This window comes from Meles meles, chromosome 12, assembly GCF_922984935.1.
Source record: "Meles meles chromosome 12, mMelMel3.1 paternal haplotype, whole genome shotgun sequence".
In the NCBI taxonomy this organism is placed as follows: Eukaryota; Metazoa; Chordata; class Mammalia; order Carnivora; family Mustelidae; genus Meles; species Meles meles.
Window position 1 is genome coordinate 66246990 of NC_060077.1, and position 26541 is coordinate 66273530.

Below are 26541 nucleotides of genomic sequence, written 5' to 3' on the forward strand. Positions count from 1 at the left end.
CAGACTGATGTGGACAAACACTCCTCTCTGGTCCTAAAATTTACTCAAATAAACAAATATGAGTGAAATTACTTCCATGTGCCAGTCACATTGCTGTCAACACTAAAATAAATAGGATACCCCACACTTCTTGAGAAGACAGATACATAAACATTACATACATGGACATTCCAATTTGATTCTAAGTTGCATCTCCCATTGGCATTTAGGCATAGTAGTGAAAAAGACCACAAAGAGTTATCTGAATAAATAAACAAGGAACAAAAATTTGGGTGAAAAGCTACAAAATACCCTAAAGGAAGAGGGAGTTAGAGAAAAATTTGGCTCAAGAATAATGCAGTTTCCATTTATAGCATCATGTTCATCTTTTCACATGTATTCCATGTCTAGTGATTTCATATTATTGAGAATATCATGCCTAAGAAAAAAAAAATTGATATGTTTCCAGATATTCTGTGTGACATTATGAGATGTAAAAATGCTGTATCTGTAACAAGAGAAAGAAAACCCCATCTTCCCCACTCTTGCATAAACACAGGGTGTCTTTGGCACTGTGGAGTTCTCCAAGGCGCACTGAAGGCTCCAGGGCATTAGTCCCATCCTGCACTGGGGTGATGAAGGGGTCTGTTGCTCAGCAGCAATGCCTGGGCAGCTTGCTGTGTGAACTAAGGCAGTGGTATGTATGGAAAGAGCTTGCAGCTTCTCAGGCAAAGGTGTTCACCAAAAAGGACCCGAACAGGAAAGGAAGAAAATCACAAAGCTTCACAATGGCAGAAGCAACCTTGGGAGATCCCCCGAAATCCTTGTATGCATTTAAAAGTCAAGAGAAGGGGCACCTGGGTGGCTCAGTGGGTTAAGCCTCCGCCTTCAGCTCAGGTCATGATCTCAGGGTCCTGGGATCGAGCCCCGCATCTGGCTCTCTGCTCAGCAGGGAGCCTGCTTCCTCCTCTCTCTCTGCCTGCTTCTCTGCCTACTTGTGATCTCTCTGTCAAATAAATAAATAAAAATCTTTAAAAAAATAAATAATAAAAAAATAAAAGTCAAGAGAAGCTGCATTAGCTGATGGAATGCAATTCAAAGAAATGCTATTTATCGAAGTTAGCATGACCCACGGGTAGTATGATCCAGGCAAGCATGGATTTTTATATATACAGGTAGCAAAGGAGATAAAAACATAAAAAGATTATAATACATGCTATAAAAGGAAATCATACAAGATACAGAAAGTTCATACACATAACTGGCCAAATATAGGCCATAAAGACCTGTGCATTTTATGTTTAAATAAATTATTTTGGCATTTTCCAAAAATGTAGATTCCTCAAATTATTTTGGCATTTTCCAAAAATGCAGATTCCTTTCTACCTGCACAAGAAATAATAGGAAATTAAAATTTTATAAAAGCATGTGGCCCATGTCAAGTCATAATGACTTCACCTGTAATAAAGAGTCTATTAATATGGATGAGTTAAAAATGATCTAGTTAATCGGCTTGAGACATGATGAAAATCTATCAGAGCAGAAAAAGAACTAAAAATCTATGCTTTCAAAAGTCAAGAACAATTAAATTCTCACAAGGAAAATGTCCAAGGGAATTTCACAATCGTAGGCAAGTGAAGAGGAGGAGACTCAAAGATATCGCTCAGTTGACTCCCTGCCCTGGTGAGACAGCTTCTTGTGAATGGGTTGGTGCTGCAGGTATGCTTTGTTTTTTACTAAAGGAACAAAGACCTTTTGTTTCCTATAATCCCAATGGCTCTCAAGGGTACATTTATACTGTTAACAAAAGGGCAACTGTTTTGTTGGGTGCCTTGAGGAATTTGTATATATAAACTAGAGTATTATTTTTAAATCTGCTAGTTATGACCGATTAAAGGATTATGAAATCAATTTGGTGTTTTCATTTCCGCAGGAGGGAGCAGACTAGACTAGAATAGGTGATATAAAGTATCTCTCACCTAAGAAAGGGGTGTTTGGGACCTTTTTGTTTCCTCTCTGTGCATGCATGCGTTTGGACTGAATCACAATGTTCAAATGTGTTTCTTATGGTACAGCATGTTGGAAAAAATTTTGAATGAACCCAATGAAATGCTGAGGCTCACATTCTCACTTTGCCCCAGGACAAGAGTTTCTATGGGTGCAATATATTAGAGAGAGGTTGCTAATATGGAAGTAATTTTATAACATGCTTCTCCATAAAATGTTAGCACTTTTGCCATTTTCAATGTTCTGCAGATAATTTCACAAAAGACCTAACATGGTGGTGCCTCATTTCAGTTTTTAATATATCTGTTTGTTTCAAGACAGAGATTCTGGTTAGTATTTCATCTCACTCTTCATATACCATCTTCCTCAGTGTATCCATGCTTCATGTTTTGGTATCTTCAAGATATCATCTTCAAACTAAACATGCCGTAAGAAAATTGTTTGTTTTGTACTAATTGGGTTTGAAAAACATTAAGCAATCAATTCAAGTATAGTATTCTAGTGCTGAGATGTGTGTTAGAGGATATAATAAATCCTTAATGTTCCACTGACAGGAAACATGCAAAAGATCTTTGGGGAATATGAGACACTATGTGATTAAGAACTAAATTGTATGGATGTCACAGATAAGTATTATAAGAGTTCAGGGGTGAAATTGAGCCCCAACACTACAGTCATCCAAGAATGTTTTGGGGAAGGTCCAAAACTAGAATCCATCAGGAATGCCCCAAGGTGAGTTGATAGTTTTCCTTTCCTCTGAGAAGCCTGGAGAAAAAGGAACAAAGAGAGTTTTGATGACATGAACATGAGAAGGATGGAGCACAGGGTACTTTTGGAAGGCAGGCCTGGCTGAGATTCAGCCTGGCAGAGTCCTGGGATTCTGGGGTATACCTGAGGGTCTTCAGGAAGGCAGAGGGTCATGGGACACAGAGGTGAGAGCATATTAAAGATAATCTAATGCACCTAAATTTTATCACGAACAAGCACATGATAATTGATGCTAAAGTAAAAAGTGGAAGAAGGTCACAAATTAAAAAGAAGTGGTGAAAACAGTTTACTCTCCAAAAGAGAGCAAATACACATTACTTCAGAAGACTGATGTTATGTCCTGAGACATCTCTCTTTTTAGCTAAAAGCTACATATGTGTATTTGGAAAGACTATTCTCTTTTATCAGAAACTGTTTAGTCCAAGGCTGAAAACTGACAAACACACACATAAAAAAAAAACAAAAAAACAAAAAAAACAACTTTCTTCATTCTCCTTTTTAATTGACTTTTCATATGTAGAAGAAAACATTCTAATAATTCAATACAATTCAGCTCCGAATAACTGTTTCCATCAATGAGGAACTGATTTCAGTAATTAAGAGACTGGATATACTGATAAATAATGAAGTTTAGAAGAAGGCAGAACAGGGGGATATATCAGCTTCATGTTGCGAGAGATGTCATGGGTTTTATTTATATTTTTTTCTCTACCATCTTTAACATGTAGCTTTATTCTCTTATTGCTCCGTGGTCAGATATCATTGCTGGAGCTCCAAACATTACATCAGCATTCCAAGTAGGAAAGTAAAAAAATGTGGAGTGGGCTTAGCAAAAAGAGCAAAGGCAGATGCCAACTGTATGGAATAGGTAATCTATAAATTTCCTCCCAACTCTATGAATCTAAAGGCATTATAGTGCTGAGGCCACAGAGTGTTCTAGTATTAACACAGAGCACTTAAAACATACTTCTGTACTCTTAGCACTATGATAAAGATACAAATGTCTAGTTAGAAGAAAACCTAGAGAACATACATACCTAGATGTTAGTATTTAGGAGAGTACAGATTATATCATAATTAATACTAATATAATCAACAATATTAGTATGATTAACTTTAAAAAAGTGTTTTATCTGATATAAACACTAGACAAAACACCTTATACTGGTTGTCTTTTTATAGATAGCAATTATTTGGGGTAGGAGAAAAGTGTTGTTATTATGCCTTAATGTGGATGGTAAAATGGAGGCTTGAACAACATGCACAGTATCACAAAGCTACTAAATAAAGAAGACTAGAATTTGGATGAGTCTGCTAAGAACAAATGCATTTAATTTAATATATACTAAAAATAGAATTTTTTTTTGTTTAAATATTTTATATATTCATTTGACATAGATAGCAAGAGAGAGAGACAGAGACAGAGCACAAGCAGGTGGAGCGGCAGGCAAAAGAAAAGGTCGAAGCAGGCTCCCTGCTGAGCAGGGAGCCCTATGTGGGGCTCCATCCTAGGACCCTGGTATCATGACCTGAGCCAAAGGCAGACATGTAAGCAACTGAACCACCCAGAAGCCCCAGAATAATTTTTTTTTAAATAACATTTTTAAGTGCTTTCTTGCAACTTCCATAATTGGGGATGAGGTTGACAGAGAACGAAGCCTGGAGCTAGAATCTCCATGTGTGTCCGTGAGAAACAGGGATCCTTTTTCTTCTGTAGTAGATTCAGTGAGACACTAAAGTATGGCTGCCAATTACCAACCCAATTTAACAAAGAACAAGGTATTTGCTTTAATAAATCCTATAGCAACCAAACTGAAACTCCAGAAATTCCCTTTAACAATCTTCCTCTTCTTTCCAGAATGCCAAAGAAGCTCTGAACTATCTTTATTAAGAAATGTCAAGGGGCGCCTGGGTGGCTCAATGGGTTAAAGCCTCTGCCTTCGGCTCAGGCCATGATCCCAGGGTCCTGCTTCCTCCTCTCTCTCTGCCTGCCTCTCTGCCTAGTTGTGGTTTCTCTCTGTCAAATAAATAAAATATATTAAAAAAAAAAAAAAAGAAAAGAAATGTCAAGAGGCTCTATAGTGATTGAGTCTTGAGCTCACCAAATAAAAGAAAACAGAGCTATTCGGTTAATGAAAACTTCTAAAAACATTGAAAATGAAAAATGAACTTACATGCTTAAAGCATGAAAAGAGAAGTTCATTTGTCTTATTAATATGAACCATATCTTATTTTCCCATACAATCCTACATGGGTATTAAACTATTCCATTAGTGAATGAGATTAGTGCTTTTATCTTAACCCACAGACATAGTTTCCATTAAATTTCATAATTATAGAGCCTCATCATCTTTTCATTGTATTGTCCCAAATAAATATTTTCCTCTTCAATCAGATGCTACTGAATAAAAGACAGATCTGAGTAAACAGAAAGTGAGCCAGGTAATAGTCATCAACAGATTATATGCAAAGCAACCAAGACATTTCAGTGGAAATGAAGAAATGAAGGCTAAATTGGAAAACAAGAGAAAAAGAAAAACAAAGCAGAAAAGGAAGATACAGATGGAGGAAGAGAAGAATGAGGATGGGGTGGGGGCAGAGAGAAGAGGAGAAGATAAAAGAGCATAAGGAATGGAGATGAAGAAAGGAGGTGGGGGGAGGGAGTGGGGAGGCTTGGTGATTTTAAATCAATCTTGAAAACAAAACTTAAAGCAGAATTCATGAAAGAGTTAGAAGATTTACAGCCTATCAGTAACTCTCTCTTTTGTGTTCCTTCCTGAGCCACATATATAAATCACAGATTAGGGAGAAAACAAAACAAAACAATGCATGAGAAACTATAGGATAAGGTTCTTATGAATCTGAAATAATCACCTGATATCATATCATCAGATCAGGAATCTGATCTCTGAGGGCCTTACCTTTTTATGGGCCTTTGTTTCAGGTGTGTTAAATGAGAACAATAAGATGAATAAATGTAAAGACTCTTTAAGATTTTAAGTTATTTTTAAGGTCTCTCTCTCTCTCTTTAAGACAACCCTCGCAAAGAAACAGACTATTCTGGGAGACACTCAGTCTGTAGGTACCTATGAGATCCTACATTAGTTACTGATACTGCCCCTCCTCCAACGCCCCCCTGCATGCTTAAGAAACTCCGGCAGAGCATTCTGCATAAACCAGCCAGGACTGACTACTGTATGATGATTATGAAGGCAAGTCAGCCTGCAGCATCTCTTCATTTCCCTCTGCTGTTCACAAATCTGTATCTTTCTTCCTCCTCCAGGGAGCCCCTTGCTCCCTCACATCCTGCTGCATGTGTGGAACTTCTTATCCCTGACAGCCTCTTTCCCCAGTCTTACTTTCTCAGGCCCCTGCACTCTTGGATGGTCCTGTTGTCCACCAGTTGATGAATGACTTATATCACAAAATCCAGTAATTTCATCACTATGCCTGCTTGTTTCAGCAAGCTTGTAAATCAGCCCATTCCTGTCTACAGTTAACATGAATATAAATGCACCCAGACTTGTAAGCCTTCTTTGAATATTCTGGGATTGTTTGTCACCAAAGAGTCACAGCATACAGCTGAAAATGAGGGTGAAGTTTTCTCAAAGGAATCCATTACACAACTGCTAGTCATTTGGGGAAGAATTTAACAAACCAGTAAATGTTGGGAGGTGGGACTGAAGAAAAATTTTGTTTCAAACCAACAATTGAATTAGGTGCTGAAACTTTAGGATTAAAGTTTAAAAAAAATCACTTTAAAAAACGTATCTCCTGGGTCTTTACATTTTAACATGAGTACTAAATGAATTCACAACTTACATGAAGAACTTAAAGAAAGCCTAGTTTTACCCTTTACTTAAAATCTTTCAAGTTGGCCACACATATAATCTAATATGTCTATTCTATCAAATTAAGTCCATAGTTTACAATGAGTGTTCTTTAAAATTCTTAGCCAAATTCACTTTGAACCAGAAAAACAAAAGGGAGATTTCCAAACCTAGCTTATGAGTGCAAAAACTGTTCTATTAAACATGTATTTTTGGATGTACCTAAATTATTTTTAATTTAAATTTACATGGCTGTGGAAGCAATACATACCTAATTACTTTCTTGACTTATGGGAAGTGGGCATACTTTTTAACATTATTCCTCAGTCATTATTTATTATCTACAGTTGCACTATAATAATGTTTTCAGGAGCCTCTGAAATATATAGGTTATTTCCCCCTGAGGGAAATAGCTATATACAGATTTTTAAAATCCCTTTTGACCATATATTTAACATTCTGTCTCCTTTCTTTTATTAGTTATGATTTTCTTTTTACACTAAGTTCTTTCTTCTTATGGCCTATTTCGAATCTTCCAATTTGCTGCATTTTACCTATTTAAGACTTGCAAATTTGCGGCAAGTAACTATGATTTTGTTCAAATGGTATCATGAATAAATTTTGAACCACCGAATGAAGGGCATGCTTATTGACACATGCTCTGGGATTTCTATTTTTTTGTTTCCTCATAAATATTTTAGATTTTACTTATTTCCCAGACGTGTTTATATCCTGTGTACTCAAAACTGCTAGATTACTGAATTCCAGTTTTTTAAGAAGTCTAGAATCCAAAGATGGAAGCTTCTCATTATATCATGATTTCACGACAGATTAGATGGATTTTGTCATTATTGCTAATAAGGCAAACTTTCACTTTTCTGTCACGCTCTGCCTGACAAAGTGTAAGTGCTTCTTTTGCTATATTCTTCACTATCTACTGCCTCTTTCTTTCATAGAAATGTTTAATAGCTTTTTACTCTAGCCAGCACTTGATTAAAAGCCGCTGAGATATATTCAGTGAACAACATAGTCTGTGTTTAATTAACTTTAAAAAAGAAAAAAAAAACATACCTATTTTTAAACTTCCATAGGACAAACTATTGTGTCAGTAGAAGAAGAGAATGTGTGTGTACCTGGCAACATATGGTCTTAGGAGCATAACTTAATTTTGACTTTAAGGACAAGTTTTGATTAATTATTTTTGTTTGGATAATAAATTATTCATCTTAAATTGCAGGTTAAGGTTTGAGTTTGAAACAGCTTGCTAATCATTTGTCTTTCCAAAGCAGAGAGTCATTAAGATCCAAATTAACTACCATATGCTGGATTTCTTTGTTTCAAAACTGTTAAAAACATATTTCAGAAAATGAATGGCCTGGTCAGACTCTGGGGGAAGTTAGTCAATGTTATTTGAAGATGCTCATGCTTCATCATCTATCTCAGAAAGAAGAATGATCCTGCTACAATAAGGTGACAACAGGGACATACCAATAAAGAAAGTAGTGTAAGTTTATAAGGAATCTTTTCTCTGGTTATCTGTAGTGTGAACGATGCTCACTAGAACAATGGTAAATCAAGCACCAAGTTCTTGATAGGGTGGTAAATGATCAATTCCGTTTGCTTCTTAGGATGGGCTGGGCCACTACTACCACAATTTAGCATCATTTTCTGCTATACATCTTCACACCTGGATCAGATCGTTCGCTTTTTCAACTAATGGCTTGACACCGCTGAAGCAACAGTGGGATATTTGCTGCAAATAGAGACAGACTCAGAGAACGGCAAAAGGATTAGGAGTTAGTATATTCTCCAAAGTAAGTCTGTTAGATAGCTTTGCCATGGCTAGGGAATGGAGAAATAAAAATATGACAGTGCGGTAAAGAGAATTCAAGCTGACATACATAAAACACATTTCAAGACTGGTGACACAGAACAAAGAGCCTCAAATAACACTAAAGGCCTTTGTTGGGCTGTCAAAAGAAACAGAAGGGCAAGACAGGTGTCAGTTTAAAGTATTATGCTTCTATAGTCATTTTTTTCCCAGCCATTTTAGCCCATCAAACATTTTCACACTGTATTTGTTTAAGAGAACATTTATGATTCTCAAGACCACTTTCCTGATCTTGCTTTGACCACAGTTGAAGGATCTGCAATATAGCCTGTTTCTTCACGGACAAAAATAAAAACAAAAAAACATAAAACATTGCAAATATGCTTCTGTGGTCAAATCTTCCAAGGGCTAATAGACCACCAAGAAAATTTGAACTTCTCCATCCTGGATGCCTCCTGCTGAGGCCCCAAAGACTGAAAATAGGACTTCCAGGGCCAACAACTTGGCCCATGCAGGAATGAAATAATTGTTTTGTCTACTCAATGATCACTCTTCTATTATACTATTTTACTATTATACTATTTCAAGTATTTTTATTATTATACTATTATACTATTATATTATACTATATATATTATACTATTTCAAGTATTTTTAAAAAGATTTTTTATTTATTCTTGAGAGAGAGAGAGACAGAGCGAGCGCACACAGGCAGGAGAAGGGGCAGAAAGAGAGGGAGAAGCAGACTCCCCACTTAGCAGGAAGACTGATGCCATGCCAGGCTTATTCCCAGGACCCCAGGATCATGACCGGAGCCAAAGACAGATGCTTAACTGCCTGAGCCACCCAGGAGCCCCATGATTTTGGTATTAATTCATTCAATCCCCACAACAACTTTCAAGGCTATGCATTATCATCATCTCATAATACAAATGAGTAACCTAATACATAGACTAAACATATATATATATATATCCATATAAATATACATATTACATAACTCTGCCTTCTAAAAGACTAAAAGAATAGCACCCCAGTAGAAATGAACATATCCTGTACCCAGATCTTGGTTTCTAGAGCCATCAGGGCTTTTTAGAGAAATATTAGAAAAATATAAAATTCTAGGACTATGAGAAGGAAAGGACAAAAAGCCTAGAACATCTTGTTGTGGTAGATGCTTAAAGAATGTTGTAAACATGTCAAGAAGTTATAAGGGCTGGTTCCTTGCTGGCCAAATATGGGACAATTAAAGTATCAAAATAAATAATAACAACAGATTGCAACACATTGGCAAAAATAAAAATTCATGAATTCATACTGATATAAATAAATGTGAATAAGTTATTAAGTAGGGCTTGGATGGAAAGCTTTTCCTTACAGTAGAATGCCCAGAATAACACCAGAAAAAAAGAGATGAAAATTGAAAACTGCAGTTTGGCAATCATCATGGTGCTAGTTGATTCAGATAGGAGTTGACAGTGGAGGCTAAAGCTGGTGGGTTGAGGTGCTGGTGTTTTAATGAAAAACAGGACATTGGCATAGTCTAAGAAAATACTCATTGATTACAAAGGGAAAAATTGTGGGGAAGACACTAACAGATAGGCATTTTTGGTTAAACATCATTAGTGACAGGATAGATGGATAGTCTGTGTCTCTGGACATAGGTCTGATCATGAGGTAATACTGGACAATCCAGTTAAGAGTCATCCTACAGAATGAAGAATCTAAGATATTAAATCTAAGATGTTAAAGACAAAGAAAGGGTAAGAAACTTTTGCAGTCTGAAGAAAATTGATTAATATAGCAATTAAATTAATGGGAGTTCCTGGATGAGAACTTAGACATGAATGGAAAAAAAAAAAAGACAGTTGGACAGCAGCATCATATCCATGTTGATTTCCTGATTTGGAAAGCTTATGGTATTTAGATAGGAGAGTATTTCCTTCTTTGGATGAACTGACACTAGAACATTTAAAGGCCCTGGAAAAATTCTCTCTACAGCTTGCTCTTAAATATTTCAAGAAGATATGATGATCACATGTATATGTGTGTGTGTGCACATGCATGCCTGTGGAGAGAGAGAGGTTATGGAGGAAATGCAGTAGAATGTTTTAACACTTGGAGAGTCTGGGTGGATATGGGAGGTTTTTCTATACTCTACTTGCTTTATAAAGTTGTTATTAAAGTATACTTGCCATACAATGTTATGTCAATATCAGCTGTACGACACAGTGCTTCTACTTTTCTATGTGTTATGCTATGTTCACCACAGTAAGTGCAGTTACCATGTCACCATAAAACATAACTTGCTTTATTTAAGATTTAAATTATTTCAAAATAAACTACTAAAAAATGACATAATAATTCAACCTCAAAACTAAATTTATAACCACCGCAGACCATTTTAAGAGTACAGGTAAATTCTACTATGTGACTTAGTAACACCAAGGGATGTTATTGTATAAATTCATGGTAAAACTGATAATCATAGAATGATGCTGAATCTGGAAGTTCAGTAAGAAGCCAAATACTTGTATTATATTTTAAAAATAATATTCCCTAAATGTTTTAAAAAATAAATGAAGTTTCATTTTTAAAATGAAGCTTCAATTATCTGGACAATAACATCATTGTAAAGGCTGACAACATTGTTGACGGTTTATACATCCAGAGCACAAACAGGATAGAGGTACTTCTTGACCACCCACAGAATTACTTGGGATGCTCATTAAAAACACAGCTTTTAGACCAACCCGAAATTACTGGGTCAGAACCCTTAAAGATGAGGCTAAAAATCCACATTTTAACAAGCATTGACTCCTGCACCAGCCCCTGCCATTTCTTAAAGACCTGGAATTCAAAGGATCCTTGTTATACTGGCTGTGCTTTACCTAAAACTTGTACTATCAGGAAAGCCACTAGTATCTCAGATGTTCCAATTATAAGAACTAAACTAATTTCAATACCCAATGTCTCTATTGTTTTATTCTGCTGAAGAAGCTAGATTCTCCAACTCTTGAAGAAGAGTCCTGCTTGCTTCAAATGAAACATTCTCATTACCTTTCTTGGGGGTTTAATCCATATAATAACCCTGCCTGGTAGATGAAACAAACATTTTCTACTAATTTTCATAGATAAGGAATCTGAGATAGATAGAAGTTCACTGAGTTGCCACAGGTTACACATCTAGTGAAAGGAACAAATCTGGACATCAGGTCACTTGCCTCTTAGTGAAGCCTTTTTTACCATATGAAGCACTGCTTTCAATTTTAGAAATAAGTAGTATCAATACATATATCATAGAACATCCATGTATTTGGTATTCTCTTAAACAAAAGATTTTTGGACATGCAGGCAGGACATCTACCTCATAATGAATTAAACTGTCCCAGCCTCCATCCCACAGCAGAAGAAATTCTGCCAGGTTTTTTCCAGCAAGATCAATTTCTCAACTGACCCCAGTAGTAAAGAATGGAATGAAATTCAGCACATTATGTAAATCACTCATTTTTCATTTCATGTTTATTTATCAGTGCTAGTTTCTTAGCAAGCCAAATTAAGCCAACAGCCAGATCCCTGAACCTTCTGTGACTTCATTAAATGATGAGCTTCCCACATATAGCCAAAGCTTTGGTTAATATTCCAGCTTTAAGACACAAGTGCTAAATTTTTGGTATCCTTTTATTGACTGTCACTTGATATTTAGTATCAAATGTTCATAAATATTGATACAGTTTACAATCATGAGCATATCATGTTTCCTTGACCATAATTTTTCTTTTTTAATTGCTTTTATTCATATTATCTCCTTAAATTTTCAAGAAGTACCTATGATGCAGGTAAACACATTTATTCAAAAAATTTTGTCATGAAATGGAAAGATGGTGCCCAATATTATAATAAAACATTTTACCAAAGACATAAGATTAGAACCAAGGTCTCTCTGAATTCCTACCCTGTTGCATTTATAAACAGATACAACACAATAATAGGATTCAACTCTCATTCACATACTAATGTGATCTTAAAAAATGAACTGATGACTTGTCATCTGCAAGGTTGTAACAGGTGCTGGTTAAACAATGATTCAATGACTCTGTTAAGGAAAGAGACCAACAAATGGGCAGTATGACAAAGGGCTGCATTTGAGGAAATGTGCAGAGTGTTGTGATGGAAGAAAGTTGAGTGGCTGACCCAGACTCAGGAAAGACCATTCCAAGATGGAGTAATTTTTCTAGAATTCCAAAAAAATCTAGTTAAGTCAGGCAAAAGGCATAATTGGTAAGAGAACCCTAGGAGACCATGCCAGTATATCCAATAGGCAGGTTAAGCACAAGCTCAGGGCTCCAGAAAAGCAGAACTCCAAAAAAATTAGAAACAAGTCTTAATACTTTGGTATTTGAAATATTATTCTATCACAGCAAAAAAAAAACAAAAAACCCAAAACCAAAACCAAAAAACCCCATTGTATTTCTTGGCACTTACTTAATGGTTTTAATATTATGTTTATTTTGAATTTCATAAAATTCATTGAATTTCATAAAATTCCAAAAAATTCACAAAATTTCATAAAATTCATAAGATTTCAAAATTCTTTACTTTCTTGCCAGTTAGGATTTCTGAAATTCTCTTCCTGGTCTAGAGGAAGAGAAAGCATAGGGTATTGGGGGAATTAGAACGAGTACGGTACTGGCACAAAAACAGACACATAGATCAATGGAACAGAATAGAGAGCCCAGAAATAGACCCTCAACTCTACAGTCAACTAATCTTCAACAAAGCAGGAAAGAATGTCCAATGGAAAAACGACAGCCTCTTCAATAAATGATGTTGGGAAAATTGGACAGCCACATGCAGAAGAATGAAACTGGACCATTTCCTTATACCACACATAAAAATAGACTCAAGATGAATGAACAACCTTAATGTGAGACAGGAATCCATCAAAATCCTTGAGAATAACACAGGCAGCAACCTCTTTGACCTTAGCCACAGCAGCTTCTTCCTAGAAACATCTCCAAAGGCAAGGGAAGCAAGGGCAAAAATGAACTATTGAGATTTCAACAAGATCAAAAGCTTTTGCACAGCAAAGGAAAGTCAACAAAACCAAAAGACAACTGACAGAATGGGAGAAGATATTTGCAAATGACATATAAGATAAAGGGATAGTATTCAAAATCTATAAAGAACTTATCAAATTCAACACCCAAAGAACAAAGAATCCAATCAAGAAATGGCAGAGGACATGAACAGACATTTCTGCAAAGAAGACATCCAGATGGCCAACAGACATATGAAAAAGTACTCCACATTACTCAGCATCAGAGAAATACAAATCAAAACCACAATGAGATACCACCTCACACTAGTCAGAATGGCTAAAATTAACAAGTCAGGAAATGACAGATGCTGACGAGGATGCGGAGAAAGGGGAACCCTCCTACACTGTTGGTGGGAATGCAAGCTGGTGCAGCTACTCTGGAAAACAGCATGGAGGTTCCTCAAAAAGTTGAAAATAGAGTTACTCCATGACCCAGCAATTGCACTACTGGGTATTTATCCTAAAGATACAAATGTAGTGATCTGAAGGGGCACATCCTCCTGAATGTTTATAGCAGTAATATCCACAATAGCCAAACTGTGGAAAGAACCTAGATGTCCATCAACAGAAGAATGGATAAAGAAGATGTGGTATACACACACACACACATATACACAATGGAATACTACACAGCCATCAAAAGAAATGAAATCTTGCTTTTGCAACAACGTGGATGGAGTTAGAGGGTATTTTGCTGAGCGAAATAAGTCAATCAGAGAAAGACAATTATCATATGATCTCCCTGATATGAAGAATTTGAGAGGCAGTGTGGGAGGTGTGGGGGGTAGGGAAGGTAAAAATGAAACAAGATGGGATCAGGAGGGAGACAAACCATAAGAGACTCTTAATCTCACAACACAAACTGAAGGTTGCTGGGGGGAAGAGGGTAAGGAGAGGGTGGCTGGGTTATGGACATGTGCTATGGTGAGTATTATGAAGTGTATAAACCTGGCGATTCACAGACCTGTACTCTTGGGGCTAATAATACATTATATGTTAATTTAAAAAATGAAAAAAAAAAAAGAAGAGTTAGTCTGGTGTAAGTACATTCATGGAATCCAAGTAATGGCAAGAAGCGTGAGCAGTGTCATTCAGCATTTTCTATATTCAACAACCACATTGGTGTGGGTTGAGTCTAGACTTTGTTGTAAGAATCCCAGTGATCTGTGGTGGTGGCACAGTGCATTAAGGGCCTGGATTCTGGAGTTTAACTCCAACCTCTTTTGCTTATTAGCCAGGACTCTGGATGAGCTTCTTCATCTCTCAGTGCCAGTGTCCTCTTTGGTACATTATGAGGACTGAATGGGCTATTGAGTCTAAAGACTATACTTAATAAATGCTAAATGGGGTTATTGGTTAACATTATTGAAAGGGTTTAATAAGGTGAGTGACATGATCAGATTTGCATCTTAGAATATGTGTCTAGGTTATAGTAGGCAGGATAGAAGATAAATCTGGAGTCCAAAGGATGAATTACGGCACAGACCTAAGGGTGAAGATGGTATCTGGAATGATCTGAGTGAAGAAGAATTACAAAGAAGGAAGTGGATTTCTCTAATAGACAGCCTTGATTGATTAATGGGAAAGAAGGGAGAAAGACATCAATATTAACATGCAGAAAGAGGAAGAGCTTTAAAAGTGTGTACTTGTAGGGAAGAGACAGTGTATGGGTTTTAATCTCCCTGTTTGAGGTGTGGACCAGATCATGGAAGAGACTGCGGTGTGGGTTTGGGTCATAGAACAGTCTTGGAATATGAATTAGGAAACTGAGACTTAATGTGAGATTTTGTGACATGTGGGGCCTGCAGCAAATCTCCTAATTTTATAGCTCTTAGATTCCTATTCTCCTGATCTGAAAAACAGGGACTGGTCTAAACTGTTTTTAAGGCTACTTTTAGCTTTAGCATTTGGTGGTTATGATTCTAAAATGTGATAAATACATACTAAATGAACAGAAATGACAAAGAGGCTTCACTGAATTGTTAAAGACCTAAGAGGAGAGTGTGAGTGGAGCCATTTACACAGATGATCACCTCGTGGTTGTTTTTCCATTAGCCTGGCAGCTAGTTCTTGGATTTTACTCAGCAAGAAGTGGAAGCTTCTAATAACTTAATCTAATGAATCTTTAAAGTCAAACTAGTTTTTTTCCTTAAGCATTTACTATTTTGGGTCACAGGAACGTTAATTTTCTCATACTTTGAATATTCATTGTAGAATGAAATTATAAAAACTCTTCAAGATTAATACTTATGATTGCATTTATGAAAAGTTGAAAAAAAAGGTCCACAAATTTTTGAGTTCTGAAAAAGTGTGTATGTATAACATTGAGAGATCTGAGTAGCTGGTACATCACTGAAGCATTGCAGTGTCAGTCCTGCTTACCTTGAAGGGTTATTGTGAGGATCAAATGAGCTAACGTAGTTGAAATAAAATTGTTAGCTTTTTTTTTTATTTGTTTATTTACAGCATAACAGTGTTTATTGTTTTGGCATCACACCCAGTGCTCCATGCAGTACGTGCCCTCCCTATTACCCACCACCTGGTTCCTCAACCTCCCACCCCCCCGCCCCTTCAAAACCCTCTGGTTGTTTTTCAGAGTCCATAGTCTCTCATGGTTCATCTCCCCTTCCAGTTTCCCTCAACCCCCTCTCCTCTCCATCTCCCCATGTCCTCCATGTTATTTGTTATGCTCCACAAATAAGTGAGACCATATGATACTTGACTCTCTCTGCTTGACTTATTTCGCTCAGCATAATCTCTTCCAGTCCCATCCGTGTTGCTACAAAAATTGGGTATTCATCCTTTCTGATGGAGGCATAATACTCCATTGTGTATATGTACCACATCTTCCTTATCCATTCATCCGTTGAAGGGCATCTTGGTTCTTTCCACAGTTTGGCGACCGTAGCCATTGCTGCAATAAACATTGGGGTACAGATGGCCCTTCTTTTCACTACATCTGTATCTTTGGGGTAAATACCCAGCAGTGCAATTGCAGGGTCATAGGGAAGCTCTATTCTTAATTTCTTCAGGAATCTCCACACTGTTCTCCAAAGTGGCTGCACCAACTTTGTAGAAGTCCCACCAACAGTGTAGAATGGCCAAAATTAGCAAGACAGGAAACAACGTGTGTTGGAGAGGATGTGGAGAAAGGGGAACCCTCTTACACTGTTGGTGGGAATGTAAATTGTTAGCTTTTTTAATTAGAAGAGTTTCAAGGTTTCTGTTAAGGGCTACCATCACTTCTAATGATGAGCTCACGTATTATGAAATCCTGGAAAACTCAGTATTAAATAGGCAGGAATCCAAGTTATTGTCCTTTGTTAAATATATTTTCCTTGTGCTTTCTAATAACTGGCATTTCCTCCACATTAACAAAATGCAAATGTCCTGTAAGAAATTTATGTTCTCTGCGAAGAGTGATAGTTTGACTTCTTCTTTACCAATATGGATGCCTTTAATTTCTTTTTGTTGTCTGATTGCTGAGGCTAGGACTTCTAATACTATGTTGAATAGCAGTGGTGATAATGGACATCCCTGCCGTGTTCCTGACCTTAACGGAAAAGCTTTCAGTTTTTCTCCATTGAGAATGATATTTGTGGTGGGTTTTTCATAGATGGCTTTGATAATATTGAGGTATGTGCCCTCTATCCCCACACTTTGAAGAGTTTTGATCAGGAAGGGATGCTGTACTTTGTCAAATGCTTTTTCAGCATCTATTGAGAGTATCATATGGTTCTTGTTCTTTCTTTTATTAATGTGTTCTATCACATTGATTGATTTGCGGATGTTGAACCAACCCTGCAGCCCTGGAATAAATCCCACTTGATCGTGGTGAATAATCCTTTTAATGTACTGTTGAATCCTATTGGCTAGTATTTTGGCGAGAATTTTTGCGTCTGTGTTCATCAAGGATATTGGTCTGTAGTTCTCTTTTTTGGTGGGATCCTTGTCTGGTTTGGGGATCAAGGTGATGCTGGCCTCATAAAATGAGTTTGGAAGTTTTCCTTCCATTTCTATTTTTTGGAACAGTTTCAGGAGAATAGGAATGAGTTCTTCTTTAAATGTTTGGTAGAATTCCCCTGGGAAGCCGTCTGGCCCTGAAAATCTATAAGGAACTTAGCAAACTCAACACCCAAAGAACAAACAATCCAATCAAGAAATGGGCAGAGGACATGAACAGACATTTCTGCAAAGAAGACATCCAGATGGCCAACAGACACATGAAAAAGTGCTCCACGTCACTCGGCATCAGGGAAATACAAATCAAAACCACAATGAGATATCACCTCACACCAGTCAGAATGGCTAAAATTAACAAGTCAGGAAATGACAGATGCTGGAGAGGATGTGGAGAAAGGGGAACCCTCCTCCACTGTTGGTGGGAATGCAAGCTGGTGCAACCACTCTGGAAAACAGCATGGAGGTTCCTCAAAATGTTGAAAATAGAACTACCCTATGACCCAGCAATTGCACTACTGGGTATTTACCCTAAAGATACAAACATAGTGATCCGAAGGGGCACGTGTACCCGAATGTTTATAGCAGCAATGTCTACAATAGCCAGACTATGGAAAGAGCCTAGATGTCCATCAATAGATGAATGGATAAAGAAGATGTGGTATATATACACAATGGAATACTATGCAGCCATCAAAAGAAATGAAATCTTGCCATTTGCGATGACGTGGATGGAACTAGAGCATATCATGCTTAGTGAAATAAGTCAATCGGAGAAAGACAACTATCATATGATCTCCCTGATATGAGGACATGGAGAAGCAACATGGGGGGTAGGGGGATAGGAGAAGAATAAATGAAACAAGATGGGGTTGGGAGGGAGACAAACCATAAATGACTCTTAATCTCACAAAACAAACTGGGGGTTCCTGGGGGGAGGTGGGATTGGGAGAGGGGGAGCGGGCTATGGACATTGGGGAGGGGAGGCGAACCATAAGAGACTATGGACTCTGAAAAACAACCTGAGGGTTTTGAAGGGTCAGGGGTGGGAGGTTGGGGCAACCTGAGGGTTTTGAATGGTCAAGGGTGGGAGGTTGGGGGAACAGGTGGTGGGTAATGGGGAGGGCACGTTTTGCATGGAGCACTGGGTGTTGTGCAAAAAGAATGAATACTGTTACGCTGAAAAAATAAATAAAATGGAAAAAAAAATAAAGAAAATACACCGTGTTAAAAAAAAAAAAAGAAATTTATGTTCTCTTAGGTCTTCCTCTGAATTACTTTAATTAGATAACCAACTCTACGAGGCAGACAGTACTAATGAATGCACAGGGTTATCATTGAAATTGAGAAAAGGAAAATTTTAGAACAACTTTTGCTAGGAAGTGGGTAGTTTAAGGAAAATCGGTGTCTTGAACACCAGGGAAACAAGGCAAAGGATGATCTGAAAGGATCTCAGAATAAGACTCAGGAGAATAATGGGACCAACTGAGTATACAAACTTGTCCTTGACTTGTGGCTTCTGGTAGATACTATACCTTTTGAGTTTCTTTTAACTGAGTTAAAGACTACTGTAAAACCCATGAGTTCTAGTTTTCCACCCTAATCTTATTTTTTTTCCTGTAAAAGAGAGGAAGAGGTAGACTTAATTACCTGGATTTGTGTGAAATGCTTGTCTTCTTTTGAGTCTTAAATAAATAGACAGTAATGCTAACTCCCACTTACCAGTAGGTGGAGGTGTAATCTTCAAATAACTAGCAGATGAGGATTTCTAGACAAACATAAAATTAAATACTATATGGAATTACTATTTACCAGGCACAGGTCCAAAGGTTCTGCATGTATTGCATCAATACATCCAAATATCCTGACAAAAGAGCAGTGTTATTATGCCCATTTTATAGAAGAGCAAACCAAGGTTCAGGGCTGTTGAGTAACTTCCCCAAGGCTGCACAGCTTGTAAGTGCAGATGTTCAATTAGAATGGGGAGTTGGCTTCTTGAATCACACTCCTAATAACGGAATACAATGCTTCTTTGTATTTTTCTCTGCATTTTCCTCAAGGAATTTCTCTTTCTTTCCCCCTTTACTCTATCTTGCATTTTATATACAGTAAATAATTAAATGCAAATCTGTAAGTCTCTTGCAATACGTTAACCTTCAGATAGAATAGAAATAATCATTGCTTTCTGTTTCCCTTTTTTTGCCTCTCAGACTATTTTTTAAATATTTATTTATTTATCTTTAGGGGGGAGGGGTAGTGGGGGAGAGAGAGAATTTTAAGCAGACTCCACACAGAGTGGAGAGTGGGGCATGATCCTGAGATCACAGCCTGAGTTAAAACCAAGTCAGAGATGCCTAACCAAATGCACCACCCAGGTGCCTCTCATACAGCTATTTTTCAAATAAGCAATGTCCTTTCATTCTTCTCTTTTTTTCAAGCAATTCCTTTTATCCATAGCCATGCATTGGTATTCCGTATTCCTTATAAATAAAGTGCTCATCCTTTAAATTCAGCTCCATATGTCCCACACTGTATAAAGCCAATCTCTTTTTACTCCAATCTAGGTGAGTATTCTCGTATTAGTTTTCTTATATTTCTGCTATACCAATTATCATTTTCAATTTGTAATATACGTAATTGTATGCCTGGTCCCACACAATGTGTGCTTCTTGAGGTAAAGAATATTGTACATCTTAACTTACATCCCATTATCTAACACTATCTTAACAAATAACAGGTACTCCATGCACTCTTCTTGAAAGGATCTGTAGGAAAATACGAAAAAAGATCAGTGTTTCCTGCTGTTGAAATTGCTGAGCTTTGAAAGGGGCACATGTAGCCCATGTTTTGAAATGTACACTCTTGTATTTTCGCAGATAGAGGCAACTGTCCCCTAAATTTAAGACAGAAACTTGGTCTAAAGAGCGACACTTGTTCTGCTCCTGCAGATGTCTCCAAGAACAGCTTATGTGGGTGCAGTTGCACCTGGCAGGGGATATTAAAGGTTTGGCCTGCTTCACTTCTCACTTTCACAAAGATTCACGTTGAAGTAATTCCCCTTTCATCAAACAATGATCTCATTTCGACTTTGCTGAATATTAGATTTTCTTTACAGACTACTTTCAGGCAATTATTGACTAAGAAAGTGGTTTAGGATAAGGGGTTACAGAGTCCTCCTTTTTCCCCCCAGACCACTAGCCCCCACCTACAACTTATCTCAACAGGCAACATAGCTAGGCAGCACAAACCCAATTCTTCAGCTCCCATTTACTTTAGAAGGTGCCACTGAAAGAGATCTGGCTAGGTTTTCCTTTGAATCAGTGAATACAGACTAACTCCTCTTGTCCAAATCCTGAAGCAGACCTGCTTTATTTGGTAGTTCCAACTTTACCTGCAAGGCCCCTCCATTTTTAGCTGCAAATGCTATGACCCTTTAATTAGAATGAAGTTTTTGCTAGGTGAATGTTACAGGCAATGACAATATTATTATCAAGTTGCTCTGCGTTTGGAATTAGCTTCTGTTCAGATCCTATTTCCATACCACTATCACTTCAAAACAGCAAAAATTATTCACATTTCAAATGTACCTCAAAGGACAGATTTCATCAGGGCTCACAATGAATCACCTTGCATGTGTTCAGCCTTTGGTTTAAAAAGAAAAACAGAATGGGGTGCATTAATACTAAGATTCTGGGCATATTTTTAAGATTCCACTTTGATTTTGATGTTTATGATATTCATTGTCACATCTCTTAGAGTAGTAAATGATGAGCCCCATAAGATGAAATCAGGTGGATATTAATCAGTCTGAATCTTACCTGATCTCTCTGTAAAAGTTGATACTGTTAAGCACTCCTTCTACCTTGAAATATTCTTCTTGCTCTCTGTGATATCCCATCCTCTTCCTATTCTTATGCACTAAGACGGAGCCTTAAAGGGACTTCAACATATAAAGTCTGTTAGAGGAGAATGAGACCACAGGAATTTCAGAAGGATCCTCTCCCCTTCCCAGGCCACTTGATCATGCCCATTGCTTCAATTGCTCTCAATATACCAATTAGTTTTGAATATATATACACATAACCCTATCCGTTCTCTGGTGTCCAGATTCTGCCAACTCTACTTCTCCAATGTATTCCTCCAGTTAACCTCAGATTCTATCTGACAATAGCAAACATGTTTTCCAGCATCTCTCAAGTCTATTCTCTTGTCTATCTTTTTAATTTATTTTTTAAGTAGGCTCGATGCCTAACATGGGCCTTGAACTTACAACCCTGAGATCAAAAGTTGCATGCTCTGCCAACTGAGTCAGCCAGGCACCCCTTTAGTCTCCCTGTCTTGAGAAACAAAACCCTACTTCTTCTGTAAACTGGGAAGTTAAGGGCCATTGTAAGCATACTTTCAGTTCTTACCTATCCATATTTAATCAATGACAAAAGTCTAAGTTATTTCAAGAACATCCCTTGAATCTAACTATTTAGCTTTACCTAGCTTTACACCCTAATAAGCTCCAATCCTCTCCCATTTGATTTACTATGAGAGCTTTCTAATAGAACTCCTAACATCACATACATCCTTCCATTAACCAATTGGATTTACATTAGATTATCAGAATATTTTAAAAATTACAGATCTGATCATGTGGTACTTCTAATTAACCTCCTCAATAAATTTCTGTTGCTTTAAGAATAGAGGCCTAAATCTTAGAAACATCCTGCCAGGCTTCTCTGGCCCCTGCCTTCTCTCTCCTCACTTTGTGCTTCTTTCCGTGAGCTTCAGCCACACTGGCCTTTCTTCAGATTCTTAGACATGCTTAGTTCCCTTGCTTCAGGACTTCACTTGTGTTATTCCCTCTGGATGCAAAGCTGTTACTGATTCCTCTTCACCTAGTTAACTCTTACATGAGGTCAGTTCCAATGCCACTTCCTGAAGGATGTATTTTGCTGAACCTACATATAATGTGTCTGTAGCTATAATCTTCCATAGAACACTTCAAAGCATCTAAAAAATGATTATGTTTAATTAATTGTGTTCTATTTCCATATTGTGGTAGAATGTAAGGTCTCTGGGGAAAGGGGCCGTTCTTTGTGTGTTTATTATAATATCACCCATAGCTAATGACAAAGACAGAGCTGATGTTAGTTAAAGCTATAGAAACAGATTTTATTCAGTAACTACTGACAGTAGGAAAAAGAACTGGACTCCATTCCGATTTGTGCAGGGGTGATTAGTCACATTGGCAGTGACCACGTCAGCTGTTTCTTCTAGCTGGCAGTTCCTGAAAATTAGGATTCTATCTTCCCACAGAGACTGGGAGACAAAAGCCCCATCTTTGCTGATGATTACATTTTAAAGGAGTGGCTCTCAGGTACTTAAGAGAGACATCCTCAGTTGTAAGAGATATATATTCACAATTCTAAGAACTTTTTAAGTAAATCTTTAAGAAAGAGAGGTCAGGAGCCTATGGTGACATGTTGGCTAGAACAAACAAAGTTTTCCTGGCAGTGCTGAGCTTTCTCAGGCAGGCATTTTAATAGGGGGCTAGGGTCATCCTGGGGAACATGGCCTTATGTTGCTATCACACCACACTACATTTTGGTCGAGCCTCCTAGTGCAGGGGATTGGAAGGAGTTTTTACACATTGAGATTTCTGCATTTCTCACCAACAAGTGCCTCCCAAGAGTAGGCATTCAGTCAACACTTGCTGAATGATGGCATGAATTGTGGGTCCCTCAATAACCTTGCTCAGAAACTTACTCAGGAAAGGATGTGTGGTGGGATATAATATACCCACTTCTTCTCAAACACCTTACTCCTATTACTATCAGCATTTCTAGCTCATTCAATTATTATTACTCTTATTAAGGAAGAACAGTGACTAATTTAACATGATATCTTACAGTGAGTTTCAGGTTCACTTCCAATTACTTTGCCATTTCAGTGTACTCTACCCCTCCACACCCACATCCTACTGTTGGGTGATCAGAAAGTCAGGGCATGTCTGGTTGCGGGTACAAAAATCTGATTGAAATCTGACACATTCTGATTTAATCTAAGCTCTCTCAACAAAATGAATATATTGGCTTAGATAACTGAAATGTCTAGGGAGAAAACTGGCTCCAGCATTGCCATACTGGGTAATTAGATGATGTTTTCAAGGCTCAATTTATTCTCTATCCCTGGCTTTGCCTTCTGCTGTGTTGGCTTCAGTCTCAGATCCCACCTGGTAGCAAATTAATGGGAACTGGTCCATACAAGTTCATATTCAGCAGGAGAGAGTAAATCCACCACTCCGAAGGCTCAAACAAAAGTACTTGCTTTATGGCTTTGGAGTTCTGATTGACCTGGTAAAAGTATCTATCTATCCCCAAAGCATCCAGTGGTGGGGAACAGAATGAGATTATTGGTTCATAAACATTGCTCATATATTCCACTTAAAAGTCTGGGTTAGAGTCAGCTTCCTAGAAACTACACGTCTTGAGGGTAAGGGAAGGTGGGGAACCCCAAACAGACATGGGAACTCTTTCTCAAAGTATGTAATGGGATGTCTTGTAGCTCAAAATACATTGAAAAAAAAAATATATATGGACTTCTTACTTCTTGACTTCTTACTGCATTCGTTAGATACACTGGTTCTTTCTATACATAGGGAAGAAACTGAATAAACTCACAAATCAATAAAAGTTTATTGTTTCTAGAATTGCAAATTTATATACAAATCTGTATAGCCATTTTTTAGAGGAGAACTCAATCTTTTATAACCCTAAGTAAAACAAATTATTATTTTAAGGATATGATTAAAAGATTCAGAACTCTAAAGACCAATATCTGTGACAAAAGAAACCCAATATTTTAATAAGGTAATTTTTATTGACATTGACTAGTAATAAATTCATAAGCATTAGATATTATATAGGCTTCTTAGCATCCTGTTGTAGATATTTTTTGTTTAATTGTTTAAAAAATAAAAATGGTCATGAACTCCCACCCACTGCCTCCACCTTAGAAATAGTAAAAAAAGAAAAAAAAAAAAAAGAGAGAGAGAGAGAGAGGTGTCCTTGATTAAGCTCATTGAGAATGACATGGACATTGTGTAGCATCCTCAGTTAACGAATGACCTTCCCCTGGTGTCATCCGTATTTCTCTCTGTGAAAGAACTTGAGAAAAAGAGATACATGGGTCTACCTGTTAAGATTTCTAACTGCAGTAAATGTGAGTGAAATGTTAGTGCGAATTCAGACTTCAGTGGTGGGAGAATAGGTATTCATTCTTCTATGCCAGGACACAGAGAGCCATTTTGTGCAATAAATAGTATTTCTGAGCCTAACCACACCTGCTAAAATAGCACATTTATAATCAGGCAGTAGTTCACTCATCTACCAGAGCCACATTCAATTTATAATTAGAATTATTAGAATTCTGCTGCCTCAACTCTGTTCTCCAATGTCAGAATTATTTCTGGCCTCATACTGTAAACACTATTTTATTTAGGATACACAGCTTTCTTGAATGCTTTGTTCTGGGAACTATTTACCATTAATTTGTGTCCAGGTGCATTTATCATGTTATCCCAGCACAGTAATTAAATGGCTAAAGTCATTCTGTATATGAATACACTATGCTTATTATTACCATTCCACTTAATTCAGCATCATCTGTAGACTTCTAAATATTGCTTCTACATCATCATCTGCTATATGCTCAGTAAGATTCTTGCAATTTAAATGTCTTTCATTTCCAGCTGTGATTTTTGCTCCTAAAGTTTCATCAACTGTAGATCACAATATGGATTTGTATAGTAATGAAATTGCAGCTCTGAGAAAGACTTACATAGTTCATATGGTTTGTCTCCTGCCTTTAGACTGAATCTCATTCTAAAAGATTGGATTACATTTTATTTTCACATATTACTGAGAAAAATTCTCAGTGTTTCCCTAGTGCTTGTTGGGCCTTATACTGCAGATATGAAAATGCCCTGTTGAGTTCTCATGTTTCAGGGAGTATAACTGACGTACAGCTCCAGCTGCCATCCCTCGGGATCCACCATTTTCGCCATGGTCCTACTTCCTGTGACTGGCCCAGGCGATGACTGAGCATTGCAGGGGCTAAAAGCAAGTTTAGTCCACTAAGACATATTACTCTTCTAAATCTTTTTTTCTTTTTTTAAAGATTTTATTTATTTATTTGACAGACACAGATCACAAGTAGGCAGAGAGGTAGGCAGAGAGGCAGGCAGAGAGAGAGAGGGAAGCAGGCTCCCTGCTGAGCAGAGAGCCTGATGTGGGACTCGATCCCAGGACCCCGAGATCATGACCTGAGCCGAAGGCAGCGGCTTAACCCACTGAGCCACCCAGGCGCCCCAGACATATTACTCTTCTAACAGGTGACTTAGGCTTGAGGCTTCTTGTTAGACTTGCCAAACTTTTTTTGGAACTGTGCCTCAGTCAGACACTCTCCTTTCCCCAATCCTTTTCACTTCCCTCTCTCCTTCTACAGGCACTACATCTGCAACATAGCCTGAAGGCTTTCTCCTTCTTCCCAGCTTTGTCATATGATACACCTCTGTCATCTCTAATCTCATCTTGATGTTTTGGGTTCTTGAAGGACAGAAACTAATGCAATTTCCTATTAGAAAAACTTCCTTGGGTTCAACTGTAATTCTACATACTAGGGGCGAAAGAAAAAAAAAAAAGATTTACCCCTCCAGTTTATTCTTTGTTGGAGGTGGAGAAAAACCACAGGAAGGATAAAATGCTCCTATAATTGAAGAGTTGTGTACCAAAATATTTGAAAGCATTTTTTCTTCTCATTAGTGCACATCTCTATAACTTAGTATGTTTTTATGAACCCATATACTTAATTTATTGCTTCCTTTATTTCTACCATATGTCATAGATTCTAAGGTAAATGTTTTTCACATTTCAACATCTCTGAAGTTGTGATTATTTTACAAATATGACTGTGTCATAATTTAAGTGGCACTTTTTCTTGTTAGTGGTAAATAAATTAATGGAGTATCTTAAAATCACTGGCATCTAAATTCTATCAAGTTCTCTCTCTTCTCC

General features: G+C 37.4%; 1 pseudogene; it reads right to left on the bottom strand.

The window, feature by feature from the left end:
• Nucleotides 1-25532, bottom strand: part of LOC123953912 — a 48989-nt pseudogene extending 23457 nt beyond the window's left edge.
• Nucleotides 25533-26541: the final 1009 nt, after the last annotated feature.